The following is a 14,184-nucleotide window of genomic DNA, read 5'->3' as shown; positions in this document are numbered from 1 at the left end:
TAAGAGGGGGAAACAGAAGCACAGGAAAGGGAAGGAAGGAAGGAAATCCAGGGTCTCATAAGGACAGACTGGGGCCAGGTAGGAGCCAGGCATGGGGGACAGTAGTGACAGGTCCCAGCTTAGAAGGGGCTTACATGCAGTGAAGAGACAGCCACAAAAATGTTCCCCAGTGGTGGACACTGTGAGAGAATTAAAATAGGATGACAGAGGAAGAGGGGTTGGGGGTGCCCTCAGAAGAAGAGATCATTGGCAGCCAGCTCTGAATGATAGGAGCCAGAGGACTAGCCCAGCCGCTGGCCCTGTGAGAGAGGGAGAGGGGCTGGGAGTGGCGGGATGTGTGGAAGTACCTCCTCAGTCACCCCCACACTGTGCCTGCCCTCCGAGGGAACCTACCATTCAGCAGTGTCACACCCCATTGCTGGCAGAGTGGGCAGTGGATGGGTGGGCAAGGCATGGGGAAGCCCTGGGTGTGTCCAATACCTGTGGGAACTTGGGGGGCAGGGTTAAGGGTTGCCCATGAGGCCAGTGTGAAGGTTGGGGGTCCCCTGATTCCAATGCTGTTCTCTGCTCAGCTGAGACGTCTGCTCAGTCCCAGAAGCTGCCATGCTCCCCATTCATCTTGCCCCTGTATCCTCTCACCTTTAAGACAGAACCAGTATTTATACTCCTTGCCTCTCACGCCTGCCCCAAAGACCCCCATCAGAAGCCCCTCACTGCTGCTGAGCAGTGGGGAGAGGAAAAGGGGTGTGGATTGGGGTGGGGTGGGAGGGTCTGGGCCTCCTCTCCCTTCCCCTGCCCCTCACCCAGCAAGCATAGGGCTGGCCAGGGGTGGGGGGCCCATTTTCGCACCCTCCATCCCTCCCTCCCTCTACATGGAGCCGCCAGCCTCTTGGGCTTGGGGCTTGGCACCTGATTTGGGTCCTGCAGAGCTGGCCCCCGCCCTGGGCTCTGAACCTGTGACCCCTAGCTGTGCGTGGACCTTTCCTCCTTGGGGGGCCTGAACCCTCTCCTTTACTTCTTTTAGGGGGGTAAGTTCATTTATTTTCTCTTTCCGATATCTGCCTCTCCCTCTTCCCAAATTCCTGTTTTAAACTGAATGGCACGAAATTGTTTTCCTCAACTCGAAGATTCCTGTATGGAGAGAATCAATTTCTATATTTGCAATAAATTTCTTATTTAAAACAATGGGGCCAAGGTCTGTGTTGAATGTCAACCGCTCCCCGCCCCCCCTCCCCGCTGCACCCCCCAGTTGGAGTCCCAGTGCTTCCAGTTTCTGGTGCTTCCCGACCCATTTCCCTTTCTCACCAGAGCCTCACAGGTGGGGGGAAGGACGAGCGTTGAATGATAGGTTACCACCACGGTCAAGGGAAAAAGAGGCATGTCTGCCACATGGGGGGCTACCAGGAAACTGGAGGGACACTGCCTGGCAGAGGCTGGGGCCTAATGGCTTCTCCTGAAACCTGGATGCCCCTCTGCCAACTGCCCGCGCTCTTCCCTGGTGTCCTGGCCTCCGGCATCACTGTACTCAGACCTTAGAGCTGGAGGGGCACTTGGGCAGCATGTCTCAGCTGTTTTCTAGGGGTCACGCCCTCCCAAGTTAGAGTGAAGTGGGACCCAGTGAACATTGCCAGGCTTGTCCGTTGCCCTTTTCTCCACAGCTATGACTACCCCCTGTTCCTCAGGGATCAAACGAGGCCACTTGTCCCTCTGGTCAGGCATAGAGCTCGGGTCGCCATCCAGTGACCTCAGGGTAACTGCCAGACCTTTGCTCAGGTGGAGCTTGGAGCCCACCCCCAAGCCCCAGCCTCCTTGACTCCCCAGTAGGCAGAGCCCCTTCCCATCCATTTCCTGTACCCTGACTCCAACTGCCACAGAGCCCTCCTCAGGGAAGCCCCAGGATCCAGCCTGGATCTCTGTGAGGGGCACTTAGATTGGCCTCCCTGGCCCTGAGTGAGTCCCCTGTGAGTGATGTCCCAGGGTGGCATTTGCATCTTTGACCCTGAGTCAGAGTCCCTGTTTCCCGGTGTTTTTCAGCCCATGGGTCTTTTCTGATCACTTTCACCTGCCTGGGAGTTTGTGTGGACTGCAGGGAAGCTTCTGGAAAGGCCCAGGGCTAGAGCCCCCGCTGGCCTCCTGGCCCCCCCATGCTGCCCTCAGGACCCTCAGTGCTGCTGTGCCAAGGTGTCTGCAGCGCGGGCCATGGTCCCCGCTCCTTTTCCTGGCTCTCCTGCAGCTGCTCATGTCCTGCTTTCTGCGGGCAGGTTCCTATGAACTGGCACCATGGGGGCAGGAGGGGACAGGGCCAGGTTTGTGGGAGGGGACAGAGGAGCAGGTACTGGAATCTCACAAGCTCTTTCACCTTAGGCAGCAGCAGGCTGGGCTGTCCCAGGTCCCCAAGCTTGTCTCAGGCTCAGGGCAGCCCCGGTGGGCCTTTCCTCTGGGTGGGTGTCCCGTTGTTTCTGAGGAAACAAAGATGTGACCAAAGGTGGACATAAGCCTGCTGGGTCCAGGCCAGTCCAGGTTCTTCCACTAGAGGCTGCCCCCAGTCCCCCCCCACTAGGATTGGGGGGTGACCAGCAATCCCCAGGAACTGAGAAGTGTCCTCAAGGACAGGTTCACTTTTGTACAGAAAGAATCATTCTGCTCTTACTCAGGGTTCAGAATGAACTTGAGTCAGTTATTAAAGTTACAAATTCCAAGATCCCTACGTTACATTTCAACACAAAACCATTCCATGTATAAACCTAGTACATTTTAACATTCACATGTAAGGAGACCTGTGGTTAATTTAGATCCTGTTTACAAATGTCATTGATTCAATGTTCTCAGCTACCCCCAGACTTTGTTAGGAAGTTCAATATATCTGATTTCTGTTTCAAACGCTTCATTTATTTGAAGAACAAACAAAACCTGGCGTCCTGATAACTTTCGAGGAGTCCAGGGTAGCTGTGGCTTCTTGTCCTGCCCCAATCTTCTTGTCACATGAGTGGTGTCCCAAGGAAAGTCACAATTCTGAATTAATTCCTTGTTTGCAAATAATGTGAATTTCAAGGATACTGGCTCTTTGAAGAGCAAACATCAACAAAACCCTAAACACAAACCTGCCCAGATATCTAAACACAAGCCTGACAGCGTGTTTTCCGTTGTTTTCTGACTGTGGAGAGAGGGCGTATTCATTGGTGATGAAACAAGTGTCCCCCAACGGGCCTGCCTGTGGGCAGTTCGGGGTGCAACCTTGCTGACCGTAGCGCCCACAGGCTGGGGGTTCGGCTGGCACAGGGTCTGGGTGCTATAGGCCGGAACCCAGTTCTGGGGAGGCCCCTCTCTCACACATGCCGCGCTGTGCACTCTAAATGGCCACCCTGGAAGTGACCTGGCTCCTCTGTCTTCTCCAGGAGGTCTGCGACCCCACCCATGTCCTCCCGACCTTGACCGTGTCCAACTCGAGCCTGCTCCCTTCTCCTCCAGATCCATGAGCACCCCTCCCACATAGCAGGGGGAGCCCCCACTTCGCTGGGTGCTCCCACAGCTGGGCTCCTGTGCAGGGGCTTGGTTCGAAGGTGTCCTCAGTTCCAAGTGACCCCCCCTGGCTGCTGGCCTGGGAACGTGGTCCTCCCAGGCGTGGCTTAGCTCAATTCCCCTCCCCCCAGCTCCCACCTTGTCTTAGCAGCAGCAAAAACACCTCCTCCTCTAGAGATAACCCTCAAAATGAGCTTTGTGCTCGAAGGGGCATCGGACACGCCGCTGGTCCTGAGGCAAGTCCCTGAAGGCGTGGTCCTGGGCACCCCAGCCCCTGATCTGTGACCCCTGGGCTTGCTACCCCAGGCCTCCCCTGCTGCTGCTGCCCCAGGTGTGGAGGTTTCTGTGGGACCCAATGGCTTCCTCCAGGCCAGGGCCAAGGCACCCTCCAGATCAGGCCTGACCCTTGATCGGGGCCCCCTTGCCTGCCTCAACCCCTAGTGTCCCCCACCGGTCTGTTGCTCTTTTCTCTACAGCTATGAACCAACTTGCTCCTTCTAAGGGATCAAATAATGCAACTTGTCTCTCTGGTCAGGCATGGAGTTTGTGTGGCCTACAGGGAAGCTTCTGGAAAGGGCCTGGGCTAGAGCCCCCGCTGGCCTCCTGGCCCCCCCATGCTGCCCTCAGGACCCTCAGTGCTGCTGTGCCAAGGTGTCTGCAGCGCGGGCCATGGTCCCCGCTCCTTTTCCTGGCTCTTCTGCAGCTGCTCATGTCCTGCTTCCTGCGGGCAGGTTCCTATGAACTGGCACCATGGGGGCAGGAGGGGACAGGGCCAGGTTTGTGGGAGGGGCAGAGGAGCAGGTACTGGAATCTCACAAGCTCTGGCACCTCAGGCCTGCTGCTGGGCTGTCCCAGATGCCCTTAGCTTATCTCAGGCTCAGGCCACCCCACCCAGCTGCCTTCCCCTTAGCCCTGGGTGTGGTTCCCCTGCCTTTGTGAGTAGGGGGTGCAAACCTATCCTTCGGGAAGGACCTGGAATGAGGTCCTCAGGAAAAGAGGCTCTTAGAAGGGTCCTAGGGGTTACTGCTCTTTCACACCTTGGTGCTGCCAATTAGGACCTGGGTCTGTGCTTTTCCTAGGCCCCAACCCAGCCCTCCATAACTTTTCTCCAGCCCAGGGCCCCACAAAGTCCTGGGCAGCGTCCCAGCCCTCAACTGGACCCCAGACCTTGCTGATCTCCTTGGGCTGCTCCCGCACCTCCAGCCTCTGCTCCACGCAATCTCTTCCTCCCACGTGGGCGCCTCAGTGGGCTGCAGGGACCTATCGACTATACTCCTAGGTGATGTGAGCCAAGTACCCTTCCCAAAGCCAAGTCTCCCCGGACTGCAATGGGGAGATCCTGGCGGTGTTCCAAAGTCACCACTGTTGAGGCAGGAGGAGGGGACTGCAGAGAAACTGCCCCCTTATCCTGGGGACCCCTCAGGTTTTCATCCAGTGACTTCAGGCTCCTTCACAGTATTTTCCGGTGCTCAACCTTCTCCCAGCTCCCGTCGTCCTGGAGGGACTAGACAACGCTTTGTGGAGGAAGGTGCCTAGATTTTGCCCAGTTGGCAATAGGAGGAACGGCTGGGGGTATAACTGGGTCTCGGCTTGTTCCCAGGAGCTAGGCACCAATGTGTGCAGGCCCCGCGTCCCCCAGGCGAGCTGCCTCCTGTCTCTGGCCCTGCCTCTGCCTCAGGTGGTCGAGGTTTCTTTGGGACCCAAGGGCCTCCTACTCCTGGCCAGGGCCAGAGCAGCCTCCAGACCAGACCTGATCCCTGACCCTGGGCCCCCTGGCCTGCCTTGTCCCCCAGTGTCCCCCTACCTCTGTTACTATTTTCTCCACAGCTATGAAACCCCCACCTGCTCCTTCTCAGGGATCAAAGGAGGCCACTTGTCTCTCTGGTCAGGCATGGAGCTCGGGTCTTCATCTAGTGACCTCGGGCTGAACTGCCAGACCTTTGCTCAAGTGGACCCTGGAGCCCACCCCCAAGCCCCAGCCTCCTTGACTCCCCAGTAGGCAGAGCCCCTTCCCATCCATTTCTTGTACTCTTGACTCCAACTGCCACAGAGCCCTCCTCAAGGAAGTCCCAGGATCCAGCCTGGATCTCTGTGAGGGGTGCTTGGAGGGGCCCCCCTGGCCCTGAGTGAGTCCCCTGTGAGTGATGTCCCAGGGTGGTATTTGCATCTTTGACCGTGGGTCAGAGTCCCTATTTCCCAGTGGCCTTCAGCCCATGGGTCTTTTCTGATCACTTTCACCTGCCTAGGAGTTAGTGTAGTCCGGGGGGGAACCTTCTGAAGGCCCCCAAAAGGGGGGCAGGTTTGTGGGAGGGGACAGAGGAGTAGGTACTGGAATCTCACAAGGCATGTCATCCCAGGCCTGGGGCTGGGGTTGCCCCTGGCCCCCCATCCTGGCTCAGGCTCAGGGCCACCCTGCCCAGCTGCCGTCCCCCTGGCCCTGCCTGAGGCCTCCCCTTCGGTGGTTGTGGTTCTTTCTTCTAGGAAGGCCCTCATATTCCGCTCCCTGTCCGGGTCCTTAAGGTGATTTCACAGTAGCTGAGCTGTTTTCCTCACAATTTTCTAGACTGTGGAGCTGGAGAAATCATTGCTGGGTCTGAACTTCCTCTTGGCCCCGACTTACCCTATTTTCCTGGGTGACAGGCCCCCATCTGTAGCCTTTCTCGTTTAGCCTCTGCATTTGCAGCCGCTCCCTGTGGGTCAGGGCCCAGCCCCCACGAACCCCCTTCAGAGGGCTCTTTACCTGCAAGAAAGGAGACCTGGTGCCAGATGTGAACGGGAGGCGAAGGTTCTGGGCTCCCATTCCTCCTCCTCTGGGCCACCCCTGGTGTCCGTCCGGCCCCGCTCTCCAGCCTTGCCGCCCAGGGAACTCAGCTGTCGCCCCCCCCCCCCCTTCAGGCTCCCAGCTCTCAGGCCATTCCTGCCGTCACACTTGTCTTGGGTTCCAAGACACCCTCACTGCTGAATCTCTGGCAGCAGGGTCTCTGGCTCAGGTCTTCTCTGCTTCTTTCTTCAATCCTGCCTGGGGGGTTTTATGACTTAATCTTTATGGGCCAACCTCCAGACGAGGTCTGACCTCCATGGGGCTGCCTCTGACCTGGGTCCCCAGCCAGCTGTGTGTATGTACTTCAGTGACAACTCTGCCACTTCCATCCTGCCCAGCTCCCCTCTACACCGAGGTACTGCCCCAGATCTCCTTTCTTGGGCTCCAGTAGCTGTCACCCACCTCTCTAACAGGTTGTCTTGGGTCTTCTTGGTTCCTGCCCAACTAAGGCAAAGTCCTGTGTGAGGGAGTTTACACAGTGATGGGGTGGAGACATGGGAAGGTGAGGCCTCTCAGTGTCCCTGTCCTCAGTGTTCTTGCCTGCCTTTTCCCTGACCACAGCTCCAGCAACCTCCCCACCCATCGTTTGGACAGCTACCAGAATCTGTAATGGGCCAGGGGAGGAAATTCACCCACCTACCCCTTTCTCTTTCTGCTTTTGCGAACAATATTTCTGCTCCCACCCTCCATTTGCTAGGCACAGTAGCTGTGAATTTATAACCTTTGGCCCCGGGCTGTTGCAGAGAACAGAATTCTCTGTAGATAATCTAAGCAGGGAAGGGATTCACAAGAGGAAAGCCAGAGGTGTCAGAATTACTGGGAAGGCTGAAGACCCAGACTCAAGCTTGTGCTTTCCAGACTGACTTTCAAAGTAACAGAGCAGACCTGGGCCACCTAGGAGGCTGCTGTCCCTTGGTTCATTAAGAGACCTCGGGCTGCTGGTGCCAGCACCACTGTGGCCGAATGGATGACTGTGGAAGTTGGTGCTGGGCCGACAAAGAGGGCAAAGAGGAAGGTCACAAAAGCAGAAGCATACCCTCTGGGCCATCGCCTCCTTCCACATCTCTCTAAAAAGGGTCTGATCTGCAGAACTGAAACCACCCCGACCCTCAGTTCCATGAGGGTCTTGGCAGGTGGTTTCGTAGCTGTCCAGCCTCCACAGTGCCAGCAGGCGCCCTGCCGGAGGGCGAGCCTGTCCCTCCCATCTATCACTCAGCCCAAGTTGCATTGAATTCCCATAGCAACCTTGTCAAGCAGGTGCTTTAGCTGTTTTATATTTCGGGGAACAGGATCAGAAAGAGGGATTCCCGTGAACTTATCAACAAACAGCAGGCTGGGATGGAGCCCCACCCCATTTGACTCCCAAGCTTTGCTAGTTCCTCTAGATAGCTTCTTCCAGACATCCCCTCAGGCCAACTTCCAAAAGCCTGAGGCCCAGGCAGGGTACTGTGTCCCATCCTGCAGACCAGCCCAGAGTTGAGGGAGATGAGCTTTGAAACAGGTCCAGGACCTGTGACAGTCCTGAGTCTCGAACATATGTGAAGATGTCCCAAGCCCATCAGACCCTGCATTCTAATTCTTGCTGTTAAAATTCTGGTCCCTTCTGAGCTATCTGTTGCAGGTCCTTCATTGAATGATGAGGAGAATAAAGTTCAGAAAACAGAGGTGTGACTGGCGATGTCGACTCCCAGTTCTTGATTTCATCAAAGAAAGAATTCAGAGCCAAGAACCCCAGCGCAAGAAGTTTATTTAGCATGCAAAATGAGCGTACACTTGATTCGAGCAGGCTGCTCAGAGAGCTGCCTTGACCTTTTAGAGAGAAAGTCACAGAGGCAGAAGAAGTGGGCCAGCTGGGCTGTTTGGACTCAGGAAACAAGTTACAGAGGCAAAAGAAGGGCCCCTTAGAGACAGGTTCAGGGGGTTAGCCCAGGATGAGCTGTTACTGCCTGCTGCTCCCCTGGTTGCAAGCTCATGGGGACCTTTAGAGCTTAGGAGAAAGAAAGCAAAGGTACATGCCCCCAAAAGGAAGGCGTGGGCATGCCCTAGAGGGAGAGAGCACACACTGGGTCCTTTGTCTTAAGGGTTTTTATCTGTTTTCTAAAGGCAAGAATTTTAGGGGAGGTCTCAGGAGGATCTCAGTAAAATATTCATCATCTTTCCAGGTGTGTCCTTCAATATGCTGATTCATCAAAATGAGCATATAGGGTGAGGGTCGTGGTCTTTACGGATTGGTCACACTTAGGTAGGGTATTCATTGGTCATTGCATCTGATGCCAGCCATGGTGTTGCTTTGTCTGATTTTGCTGCTTTTCTGGGCCTGGAGCTGAAACACAACTGAGGACTAGATGTTATCTCCAGTTTGATCAAAACTCTGTCTCTATGATCAACAGACCCGAGGCTTTTTTCCTAGGATTATTTGATGCTGATCAGAACCTCACTGTCCTGAGGGCTTAATGCTTAGCGGTAGTGCAAGGGAGAGGAAGGCAGATGAATCAGGGTGCTGGATGAGGCCAGTTTGAGTTAGTTATCTGCCTCAGTTTCCCCATTCTACCTGCCAAGGAATTTTCCTGGTTCTTACTATCCTGCCTCAGAGGGGGATGTGGTGGAGAGCCTTCCAGGTCATAGGGAGCATAAGGAGCTGGCAAGATGGAGGCCAGGTCTTGCAATATTTCCATTAGGCCTCAGAAACGGGAAGGGGAGAAGGCAGATGGGACCAGGATGAAGAAGGGCCCTGCCCTGGGCCGTGCACAACAGAGGGCACATGTCCATCCCTCCAGCTCCCAGCTCCTCCCCACAGGGTGACGAGTGCAGCACCTACATGTGTGTGCCTGGTGCCTCCCACGTCCAGACCCTGCTCAAAATACCTGGGATCCCAGGATTGTCTGCCTAGTTGGCTCTAGGCCTGCTTCCAGGGTATGTCCTCCCAAGGGAAGACTATGGCACCCATGTGGGCACCCCTAGCATGAGAGATGGCCAAGGGACAGGTCTGTGGGGGGGTGTGGACAGACCTCGGACATGTGGGTTGGGGGTCTACATGCACACACGCGAGACCCCTTAAGTTGTGTTATAGTGCTGAGGGTGAGGAGGGGGTACTCTGGGCTAAGGAATGGGGGCTCCCTTTCATAGGACCACCACATTCAAAAGTCCAAGAATGTGAAATTTGAATGTGTGATAGGTCATGATGGAGGTGTGTTTGTCAAGGCAGGAAGATGTTCTAATGGGTTGTGAGCTTGACTCATACCTTCTGAATCTTTGAACCTGCAGTTTAAGGTTTTGAGCTGCACTGTGTGCTCTTGCTCAGGTCTTGTGAGCACCAGGGGTGGGCCTGGGCGTGGTGAATGAAGTCTTGGTAGAGTGCGACCAGCGGGGGTCACTGGGCCCCCTGGTTGAAGAAAAGGCTAGAAATGGTGTTGGATGAGATCATGGTTTTGCTTGTGTGTCCTGAGCAGGGCGGGGTGGGCCTGAGGGCGGGTCACAGAGGAGGGGCAGAGATGAAAGCAGGTGGCACAGCTGTGTCCCAGGAGTGTCAGGGGCTGGACTTTTGTCTCCTGGGGGAGGGAGGGGTGATGGAACTGGCTTCTGAGGGAGGGTGAGGGTTGGGGATAAGGGGGGTCAGAAGGTCATTTTGAGTCTGGGGTGTGGCCTCCCTCTGAGGCCTTTTCGGCTGCGTGGCAAACTTATTTTTTCGTCTCTCTTCCGCTGCTCAGCAGAACCCCATAGCCCGAATGGTTTTCCTAGTTTCTTACTCTGAGGTCAGCCCTCGAGCTTTGCTTGGTGCGCCAGCGGGGCACAGGCCCTGGCTGGCACCTGCAGTGGAGAAGCCTAAAGGAGGCACGGGCTCTGTGTCTTGGGAACCAAGAGAGGCTGAGGCAGAACAGGGGTGTCGGGGGTGGCACGCTGGCGAGGGCCGGGTGTGGGGAGCCGCCTGGATATGGCCACCCCTTAGCTCTTTAAGTTCCTTTTGGGCTCCTTAGGCGAGGAGTAAACGCTGGAGTGTGGCCTAGTACACAATGGGGCTTCATGTGGCCAGTCTCTGCCCTGCGCGCCATTCCCAAGGCACAGGCCAACCGTGAGAAAGAGACGAAAGAGGGGGGCCGCCCTCCGCTAGCTCTCCGAAGGGCGTCTGGATTGCATGTAGGATTCACCGCAGTCTTTCTCATAAGCCCTCTGTTTATTCTGTTTATCTGTCTTGTGCCCAGAGGTTGTCCCAGCGCCTTCATCCCTCTACTCTTTTGGTGGTGATTCCTCAGTACTAATCCCATGTTTGGTCCATGGGTAACCCCCTAGCCCAGCCCCAAATGGCCTATGGACTGTCCCAGCTTTCGGACCTGAGGGTAGAAGTCTCCCCACCAACACCCCCTGCTGACAGTTGGCAATTGTCTTCCCACAGTCAATCCCTGGGCTCTCACTGTGCCAGGCCTGCTGTGGCTGCTCTGTGGGGCTGGCGGGAGGAGGTGAGTGGACCATGGCTCCTGCCCTGAGGACTTCACTTAGGGACAAATCACCTACTGTGTGTCAGCACAGTTCTTGCACACTGTGCGAGGCATTGAAACCCCACAACAGCGCCATGGGTTAGGTCTTTGCAGTATGATCATTGATAAGTGAGATAACTGCAGTTGTTCTGATCCCCAGAGCGCAGACCAGGGGAGCTGAGGCTCAACAAATGTCTCTTAGCACAGGCAAGGCCAGACTGCCCCCCAGCACCTCCCAAGTAATTATCAGCTGTACCAGGTCAAGCAGTGAGCCTAGGGCTAGGCTGACCTCCAGGGATTACTCTGGGAAGCGTGTCTGGGGCATGGTGAGGTGGAATCTGGCAGCTGCTGGCCAGGGAAGGACCAGGCCCGGCAGGGTGGAGCCGGGAGTGCCAAGGATCACTGTCGGACCAGTGCCACTCAGTCCTCTACGAGGCCCAAACCTGGAAGTTCTCTCAACTCCTTTCTCTCCTTCCCAGCTGAACCTGGTTAGTTTGGGACATCCTCTAGATTGTATTTTCAGCGCTTCTGAAGTCAAACCCCTCTTGTGTGGCCTTAATCCAGACCTCGTCTCTCATGGGTTCCTCTCAGAGCCATGGCTGCCCAGAAACGCCCACTCACTGATTCTCTATTGGAAGCACTTTCCAAAGTCCCAGGGCTTCAAATACCATTTATGTGCTGATGACGCTCAGCTGTGTTCCCACCTAGACACCTCCAGCAACCTCTTAAACCTCCTGGTTCCTATGTGAGTGGCACTGCTCAGCTGCTCAAGCAAACACTTTATTATTGTTATTATTTTTATTTTTAAAAAGCCTTTCCAATTTTATTTTTTAAAGATATTTTATTAATTTTTAGACAGAGGAAGGGAGAGAGAGAAACATACATGTGAGAGCAAAACATTGCTCCCCTGCCTCTTGCAGGCCCCCCATCCAGGGATGGAGCCTGCAACCCAAGTATGTGCCTTGACCAGGAATTGGATCGGCAAGCCTGCTGCACAGGAAGACGCCCAACCAACTGAGCCACACTTACCAGGACTAGAGCTACCCCCTCACTCCCACATCTAATGCTGCAGCACGTCTGTCCTATTGACTTCACCTTGAACCCCAGCTCGGATCTGACTGCTCTCCACGTATGCCATCGCCCCTGTGGAAGGTGCGCCATGTCACCCTCCGCCTGAGTGGCTGTAGCAGCCTCCTAATTGGCCTCCCTGCCTCCATTGTGAGCCCATCACTCTCCTTGCAGCAGAGGGACTTGGTGGGCATGCAGCTGGCTGTGACCTTGTCTGTTTAAATAATCTCTGTGCCTCCTTCACCCAGGCTGAGCTGGCCCTTCACTCGGTCACGTCCTGTTCTTTCTGCTGGCGGTGTCCGGCTGAACCTCCATTTCCCCCTTTACCTTCCCTAAAAGAACCCTCATTTTGTTCAGGAGAGCCCTCTCCACCCCGGCCTTCGGGGCAAATGTGCGTTGGGCTTAGCCAGTCATGGTGGTCCTTCCTCCCCCTTGCCAGTGATTGGTTTAGGAATGGCCATGTAACCTGGTTCCAGACCAAGGAGGGGAAACTGTGGGTGGGCTTCCAAGGAAGGGTCTTAGTCTTCCTCTGGATACCCTGTGGTATCTAATTGGGACACAGATGCCTGGACCACTGTGGCCTTGTGGCCACAAGGGCTCTCTCTGAGCAAAGTTGACGGACTGGGAAGGGCCTAGTAGAAAGGGAACAAAGCTTGTATTTGAAGAAGGGTGGAACTGAGGAAGGCACTGGGCCTGGACCTGCTTGCTTCTACCTTTTCTGGGAGATGAGGTCTCTTTTGCTTGAACTTGAGCTGGAGTTTTGTATTACTTGCATCCATATGCAGATATACACCATCAACATGTGACTCCCACTCCAGGGACTGCTGTAGATTCCAGCTCGGTGTTGGTTCACAGAGTGACAAAGCTGCTTCTGTGGCTGATGACAGCCATGGGCCATGTCGATAGAGCACAGGATCCAGGCTGGGGAAGGTGAGGGTTCCATGCTGTTCTGTACTTCCCAGGCCCATCTGAGAGCCTGGTCAATTCAGGGCGACTATTCCAGGAGGAAGGTTGACCCACCGGGGTCCATCTGCTGAAAGAGTCTGGAAAGCTTATCACAGAAGGGACAGGTGAAAAAACTCAGGGGAGGTCTCACTAGTCCCTTCAAGGTGTGTGGGGGGCAGCTGAATGGAGGAGAGGCTGGCCATGTTCGTGCTGCTCCAGATGACAAAGAGGAAGTGAGTGACAATATAACCATGTAGGGCAACTTCAACTTCAGTGGGCATCATTCTTACCTGGGGACCTTGATTAATCCACAGAGGCTCATACCTTGTCTTTCCATGAGCCTGGGCCTCTGAGTTCTTAGCACTCCAGGGGATTCTGACGCACACCTACACTGGGCAGCCCCTGACATGGGAAAAAGCCAATGTGTGTGGGCATCTGATATGAGCCAGGTGCTGAGCTGGGCCCGGCACTCTGTCTCCCATTTGATTTTGATACAGATTCTTACAGCCAAGCATTATTATTACAGATTGTTTTGAAAAGTAGTGAGTTCCCCATAAGAAGTATCACTAAAAATAAGAAAAGGATAATCAATGCAATGAAAGGATGTGAAAGATAATTCTTAGGTGAAGGAATAAGAATGGCCAAGAAATGTATGCAAAGATGCCCCTCCAGTGTGGCAGAAATCACAAGGAGCCTGCTACCTTCCCTTCTTCCACAGGAGCAGAACCCTTGATTTTTGGCTGGGTACTTGGTTATCTAGAAGAAATATACTCCCCAGCCTCCCCTCTAGGTGAGGCTATTACAGATGGGGAGAAGTCCTTGTCCCTATCTGTTGTTAGTGGGAGTGGAATTCTTGCGATATCCCAAGAAAAAAAATTTTCTGAGACGTGCATGAGAGAGTGATTTTATTTTTGCATGGGATTAAATCCCTGATCTTTAAATCCCTTAGTCCAGTCATAGAAGAACTGTAGCTGTGTCTTCAATAAGGCTAGAATCTGAGTCAGTGTCCAGAGTTTTCTTTCCATACTGAAGCAGTGTCCAATCCAGCATCAAGCTAGCAGCTTAGCTTGTGTTCTCCACTGTAGTCCATCACTCTATTCATACGGGGTCCGCAGGGCCACATGGCTATGGAGGAAACACAGGCAAATGCAAGGAAACCAAGAAAGCCAAGAGCCAAGAGCCAAGAGCAATGAGAAAGAGAATTCCTTCGTTTAGGGGATTATGTATTCCCAAATTTTTGCGGGATTTTCAGTGGCCCTGCCCATTCTAGCCAACAATCTCTGTTCCCAGGTGTGACTGACAGATACCTTCCTTAGTCACTCCAACTTCACTGCACATGTGTCCATCCTCCCCTTTGTC

This window comes from Miniopterus natalensis, chromosome 2, assembly GCF_054644295.1.
Source record: "Miniopterus natalensis isolate mMinNat1 chromosome 2, mMinNat1.hap1, whole genome shotgun sequence".
In the NCBI taxonomy this organism is placed as follows: Eukaryota; Metazoa; Chordata; class Mammalia; order Chiroptera; family Miniopteridae; genus Miniopterus; species Miniopterus natalensis.
Note: the sequence above shows the minus strand (reverse complement) of the source record.